Below are 7,255 nucleotides of genomic sequence, written 5' to 3' on the forward strand. Positions count from 1 at the left end.
AGCCTGTCCCAGTGTCTCCCCAGCCTCCCTGTGCAGAACTTCCTCCTGATGTCCAACCTAAATCTTCCCTGCTCCAGTTCCAAATCACTGACCCTTGTCCCATCCCCACAGCCCCTTCTGAGCAGTCCCTCCCCAGCCTAACTCTAAGTCCTCTTCAGATACTGAAATGCAGCTTTAAGGTCTCCCTGTAGCCTCCAGGCTGGACAGCCCCAACTCTCCCAGCCTGTGCCCATAGTAGAGATTCTTGGTCCCTCTGATCATCTTTGTGGCCTCCTCTGACCCTTTCCAGCAGGTCCAGGTCTCTCCTGTGTTGGGGGTCCCACAGCTGGCCACAGCACTGCAGGTGAGGTCTCAGCAGAGCAGCCCAGTTTGCTCTAAAAAGACCCAAACCTACCTCCAAACTATTCAGGGACCTCCAAACCAGAAGCCTAAAATAGAAATGGGTCAGTGGTACAGGAAGCTCAGGCAGCCTGCAGGGAGCTGGACAGCCAGGGGAACAGCTGAGTGCTGGCTGTGCCAAGTGACAGAGTCACTTCTTGTTATCACTTCACATGTTTGCATTTTGACAGCCATAAGCTGGAGCTGTGGAGAGCAATGTGGTCTGCTGCCCACCCAGAAGGGACAAAGCACACTGTCTGGCAGGCCAACCCCTCCTGTTCCCCCTGGAGCTGAGCTGAGGGGACACACCACAGCACCCTGCTTCAGCCTGGCCTCCAGAGGCCAGTTCATTTTCATGAGGTCATAGATTCACAGAATGGTTTGGGCTGGAAGGGACATCCAAGATCCTCTAGCTCCAACCCCCCTGCCATGGGCAGGGACACCTCCCACCAGCCCAGGTTGCTCCAGGCCTCACCCAGCCTGGCCCTGAACACCTCCAGGGAGGTAACATCCACAACCTCCCTGGGCAGCCTGTGCCAGTGTCTCCCCACCCTCACTGGAAAGAATTTCTTCCCAATCTGCCCTCCTCAAGCTTCAATCCTTTGCCCCTTGTCCTGTCACATCAGACTTGATGTGGCCCTGGGCTGCCTGCTCTAGTTGAGGTGTCCCTGCTCACTGCAGTGGGGTTGGACAGGATGACCTTTGAGTGTCCCTTCCAAACCAATGCAATGTGTGAATCACTCCAACCCCTTCTCAGAAGTCCCTCCCCAGCTCTCCTGTAGCCCTCCTCAGGTACTGGAAGGCTGCTCTGAGGTCTGCCCAGAGCCTTCTCTTCTCCAGGCTGAAGAGCCCCAGCTCTCCCAGCCTGTCCCCATAGGGGAGGACCCTCTCCAGCAGTTCCATGTCCCTCCTGTGCTGGGGGCAGTGCTGCAGGTGAGGGTCTCACGAGAGCATTTGGATGCCAGGGAGGTGAGTGAGGAGGGCCAGGAGTGCTGCTCCGAAGCAGAAACATCTCACTCCAGCTCCACCACACACGAGGAATGGCAGAAGCCAAGCAGGGCAAGCAGAAGGAGTTAATGAAGAGCTATTCCAGACACAAGGTCTCCAGCTTGCAAGCTGTGGTCAGTGTAGAATTCCCCACGCACGTCATCGGGGCTTGCTTTCCATCTGACCTTGGGCTGAGGCTGGCTAATCTCTGCCCGGCAGTGGCCTTCCCGACCTGGGAGCCAGCAGCTCTGCGCGGGGAGCGGCAGCGCAGCCGCCGCGGCCCTCGCCCGGCTCTGCCTCCTCCCTGCCCCTCCGCCGTGCGCAGCCCCGCAGCGCCGCGGGCGCGGAGCGCCGCTTCCCCTGCACACAAGCGCGGAGGGCAAGGCTGTGCCAGAGAGCGCCGGGCAGGGCCTCCTGCAGCCTGCGTGCCGGGGCCGAGAGCGCTCCCGGCGCGGCCCCGGGCGGCGTTGTTTGAGGAAGGAGTGATGAGTGGGGCTGCTCCAGCTCCTGCCCTCACACCCAGCTGCTCAAACTGGCACCTGGGGCTCTTGTTTACTTTCCCTCCCTGGCATCCTTTTACCTGTTTGCTTCCCTTTCTCTCTCTCTTTTTTTATCCCTCTCAAGTAGAAGGGCCCAGGGAGGGAAAGCTGCCTCCCAAAGCTCTCTGTGTGCTAACACAGCTGCAGGATCTGCAGCCTGTCCTGCTGGCCCCCGATGGAGCACAGCCACAGCCAGCACTCTGCTGGCCCCCGATGGAGCACAGCCACAGCCAGCACTCTGCTGGCCCCCAGGCACCTGAACGCGGCAGCTCTCCTGCACCAAGACCACATCAGACAACTTGCTGCCTTGATTTCCTCTCCTGAGGAAGAGCACAGGCAGCTCCTCGGTCACCTTTGGAGCCCTTTGTTACTCCTCCTACTCCTGAGATGGGAGAAGTAGCCACGATGAGGCTGCTCCAAGAGTCCCCTGCAGCTCTTCTGCTGTTTCCCTTCCCTGCACACAATCCCTGAATCCACCGTGGTGGGGCTTGGAAGGGACCTCTAGGGAGCATCCAGTCCAATCCCCTGCTCAAGCAGAGCACCCCCAGCAGCCTGCCCAGCAGCACAGCAGCCAGGTGGGGCTGGAATCTCTGCAGAGAGGGAGACTCCACAACCTCCCAGGGCAGCCTGCTCCAGGGTTCCAGCACTCTCACACCAAACAAGTTTCTCCTCATGTTGAAGTGGAACTTCCTGGGCTCCAGTTTGTGCCTGCTGCCCCTTGGCCTGTCCCTGGGCACCACTGACAAGAGTCTGGCCCCAGCCTCTCTCCCCCCACCCTTTATATCTTGCTGAGCATTGCCCAGCTCCCCTCTCAGGCTGGTCCTCTCCAGGCTCAACAGTCCCAGGGCTCTCAGCCTTTCCTCCTCACAGAGCTGCTCCAGGCCTCTCAGCATCTTCAAGGCTCTCTCCAGTAGATCCCTGCCTCTGTAGAACCACAGAGCACAGAACTGGACCCAGATTCCAGATGTGGCCTCAGTAGGGCAGGGCAGAGCAGAGCAGCAGGAGAACCTCCTTCGAGCTGCTGGCCACACTCCTCTCAACACAGCTCAGGAGGCCACTGGCCATGAGGGCACATTGCTGGCTCACAGTTACCACAGGCAGCATGCCCACATAACAGGAACCTGAGATGAGGAAAAACATCTGTGGAAGCCATCAAGTGCTCTAGACAAGGAGTATTCACCTACTGAATGAGTAAGACATCAACTGTGTGAGGTATTTCACTGGAGCAAACATGTCCTGTCCTGTCCTGCCCTTGCCCAGCCACATGTTCATGTAGGAGCTCAGAGCCAGGAAGGAACCCCAGGTCCACCTTCCATATCCCATCCTTAACCAAACACTCCAGCTTCTTCCCTAGGAATGTGACTCTAGATGGGATTAAGTCAGGTCCTACCTGTGTTTATTTGCCTTTAACCAGGGAGTAAACCTCTTCAAAGGCTGTGGTGCAAAGCAGGAAATCCCTCCCCTGGCCTGAACACACAGCCAAAGCCTGCAGAGGCTGAGCAGTGCTGGGCTTCCTCTGCTGGACACTGGGGAGCTGGCCCTGTACAAATGGCTTCTCTCACACCCCCAGTGCAGGCCCTCAGCTCACTGCTAAGCCAGGAGGGAAACACAAGGGAAAAACTCCTCAGTGTGAGGGTGGCAGAGTGCTGGAGAAGGCTGCCCAGGGAGGCTGTGGGGGTCTCTGTCTCTGGAGGCACTCAGAGCCCAGCTGGGCATCTTCCTGGGGGATTCACTCTGGGTGACCCTGCTCTAGCAGGGAGGTTGGACTGGAGCATCCTTTACTCTCTACTGCTGAGACCCCACCTTGAATACTGTGTGCAGCATAAGGACAGGGAACTGTTGGAGAGAGTCCAGAGGAGGGACACAAAGATGATGCAAGGGCTGGAGCAGCTCTGCTGTGAGCACAGGCTGAGGGAGCTGGGGGTGGGCAGCCTGGACAAGAGAAGACTCCAGGGGGACCTTAGAGCTGCCTGCCAGTACCTGAAGGGATCCTGCAGGAAGGCTGCAGAGGGACTGTTCCTAAGGGTGTCTGAGACAGGCCAAGGGGGAAGGGTTTGAAGCTGAGGCAGAGCAGGGTTAGATTGCAGCTTAAGAAGTTCTTCAGTGTGAGGGTGGTGAGACTCTGGAAGGGGCTGCCCAGAGAGGTTGTGGCTGCCTCCTCCCTGGAGGTGGTCAAGGCCAGGCTGGATGAGGGCTTGAGCAGCCAAGTCTAGCTGAGAGGTGTCCCTGCCCATGGCAGGGAGGTTGAAGTAGATGATCTCTGAGGTCCTTCCCATTCTACCCTGAGCCACTCTATCGTTCTGTGATCATCAGAGGTGCCTCCCAATCCCCACCACCCTGTGACTCTGTGCCACAGGGTAAGGAGCAGCCCCTTGCATGCTTGTCCTGCAGAGTGCATGCTGGCAGTGGGACAGGTGGGACAAGGCCAGAGCAAGCAGCAAAGACAGGAACAGACCAACAACCTTCTGCATCACAGAACCATTTTGTTTGGAAGAGAGCTGTAAGCTCACCAAGAGCAACCATTAACCCAACCCTGACCATGAAGCTCCTCTACTACAGTGACGGGAGGTGGAGAAGAGGGAAACCTTCCCCCTCCAGCAGTTCTGATAACAACTGTGAGCCCCTGTAAAGTAAAGAAACCCCAGCAGGGGGAAATGTGGCAGCTGGTAACAGTGAGAAGTGATGGAAAGTGTGGAACCATCAAATTGGTTTGGTTGGAAGAGCCTTTTAAGACCATCAGGACCAGCCAGCAACTGCCAGGGCACCACTAAACCTGCCCCTCAGCACCACAACTACAGGGCTTTGAAACCCCTCCAGGGATGGGGACTCCACCACTGCCCTGGGCAGCCTGTTCCAGGCCTTGACAACCTTTTGGATGAAGAAATTGCTCCTGATGTCCAAACTAAACCTCCCTTGGGTGCCACTTGAGGCTGTTTCCTCTTGCTCTATCACTTGCTCCTTGTGAGGTGAGACCAAGCCCCACCTGACTCCAGCTGTAGAGAGCCAGAAGGTCTCTCCTCCTTTTCTCCAGGCTGCAGAACCTCTCAGCTCTGCAGCTCCCTCAGAAGTCCAAGGCTGGGGCTGGCTCCCACCACAGACACCCAGTGAGTCTGCAGCCCCTGGGCTCCCACTGGTGAGGAGCAGCTCTGTGTTGCCACCAAGGTCTGCTGCAAGAATCCAGCAATCTGGTGAATCATCCCCAAGTGTTACTAATTTCTGGCATACAACTCCCAGGGCAGCTGCACGTTGTCTGGAGAAGATATCAGGCTAAAAATAGATTAGAGTCAGATTAAAGCCTTCCCAGGGCAGACTGGTGGATGAAATACAGCAAGCAGACCACAGCTCCGCTGCTATTCTTAGACAGACAAAACCAGGACCTCGTTCAGCGCTGGGCAGCTTCAGTCCCCAGCGTCCCCACCAAGGCAGCCAAGAATTCCCACTGTAAATGGAAGCAAATTTACAGCCCTTCTGACATGTGGTTGGCTTCCCAAGGCAGCCCATGCAGCAAAGCTCCAGTTGCACAAGAGCATTCAGCTGTGTCCCTCGCTGTCCCCGGCCTGCCCCTGGCTGAGCGTCGGCGCTCGGCAGACTCTGTGCCCTCGGCAGCGTTTCCTCTGCTGGGGACCCAGAGGCTTGGGTTTGGTACCCCCTAACTCTCCTGGAGCACATTAGTGGCAAGAGGAGCCCAGCTTCATCCAGCCAGCTGGCAGAGTAAAGGCTGAGATGCAAGCCTCAAGCTCTGAAAGGAGGCAGAATGCCCCCCAGGTGGCAGGGCACATCTCCTGCCATCAGCAGATGTCTATCGGCAGCAGGAAACCCTAATCAGAGAGAGCCAGGAGCTGATGCATCCTGTGAGCTCAGCTGACTCCACTGCATGCCAAGCACTTGCCACTAGCAAAAACCAAGCCAGGCCTCTCTAAATTGATCCCCCAAGACCTGAGGCATCCCTGGGGTCCAAGCATTTCTCTCTGCTGCCAGTTGGCTGCTCCCTGCTCTCCAAGCACACCACCAAGCAAGGCTCACGAGAGGCATCACAGGGGCAGAGGATCCTAGGTTGGAAGGGACCTCAGAGATCATCCATGGCCAGGGACACCTCTCAGCTAGACTAGGGTGCTCAAGGCCTCATCCAGCTTTGAGCACCCCCAGGGAGGGAGCACCCACAGTCTCTGGGCACTCTGAGGGCCTGTCCAGAGAGTAAGAAAAAAAATCATTACTGAAAAATAGCTGTTGGGAAAAACTGCTCAACCTCCCTCCTGCTGAGCTCCAGCAGCCCTCACTCCCAGCAGGGCACTGAGGGGGGCTGTGCCCAAAGAAGAGCAATGGAGGGCACAGGTCTGGGGAGGAGCAGCTGAGGAAAGTGGGGGTGTTCAGCCTGGAGAAGAGGCTGAGAGGAGACCTTCTGGCTCTCTACAACTGAAAGGAGCTAGGAGCCAGCTGGGGGTTGGGCTCTTCTCCCAGGGAACAAGTGACAGGACAAGAGGAAATGGCCTCAAATTGCCTCAGGGGAGGGTTAGGTTAGACAGGAGGAACAATTTCTTCATCAAAAGCCCTGGCCCAGGCTGCCCAGGGCACTGGTGGAGTCTCCTTCCCTGGAAGGGCTGCAGAACTGTGTAGATGTGGTGCTGAGGGACATGGCCTGGTGATGCCCTGGCAGTGCTGGGATAATGCTTGGACTCTATGGTATTTAAGGTCTCTTCCAACCAAAAGCACTCTGTGGTTCTGTGAGCACCCTGCACACTGCCCTGCTGGCTGCTCTGAGTGCCAGATCACAACCCAAAGCACCTCCCAAAGGCAGAAGCCTTCCTCCAGAAGAATGGAGGAGGTGAAGAGCAACAGACACTCCTGCCTAGGAGGCTGCTGCCCAGCTACTCCCTCACAGAGTATTAGTGATCAAAGATGGTCAGAGGCTGGAGAGCCTCTGCTGTGGGGACAGGCTGGGGCTGTCCAGCCTGGAGAAGACTCCAGGGAGACCTCAGAGCTGCATTTCAATATCTGAAGGAGGCTACAGGAAAACTGGGGAGAAACTGTTCAGAGGGGCCTGTGGGGATAGGATGAGGGGCAGTGGTTTGAGACTGGAGCAGGGGAGAGTTAGGTTGGACAGCAGGAGGAAGTTCTGCACAGGGAGGCTGGGGAGACTCTGGGACAGGCTGCCCAGGGCTGGGGTTGAGGCTCCATCCCTGGAGACATCCAAGCTCAGCCTGGCTGTGTCCCTGTGCAGCCTGCTCTGGCTGGAGCTGTCCCTGCTGCCTGCAGGGGGGTTGGACAGGATGCCCTTGGGGGCTCCCTTCCAGCCCAGTGCGATCTGTGAAGCCACCCAGCACTGATTTATGGAGCAGCCTCTGGAGGTGCTG

Source organism: Dryobates pubescens, chromosome 25 (genome assembly GCF_014839835.1).
Source record: "Dryobates pubescens isolate bDryPub1 chromosome 25, bDryPub1.pri, whole genome shotgun sequence".
NCBI classification, from domain to species: Eukaryota; Metazoa; Chordata; class Aves; order Piciformes; family Picidae; genus Dryobates; species Dryobates pubescens.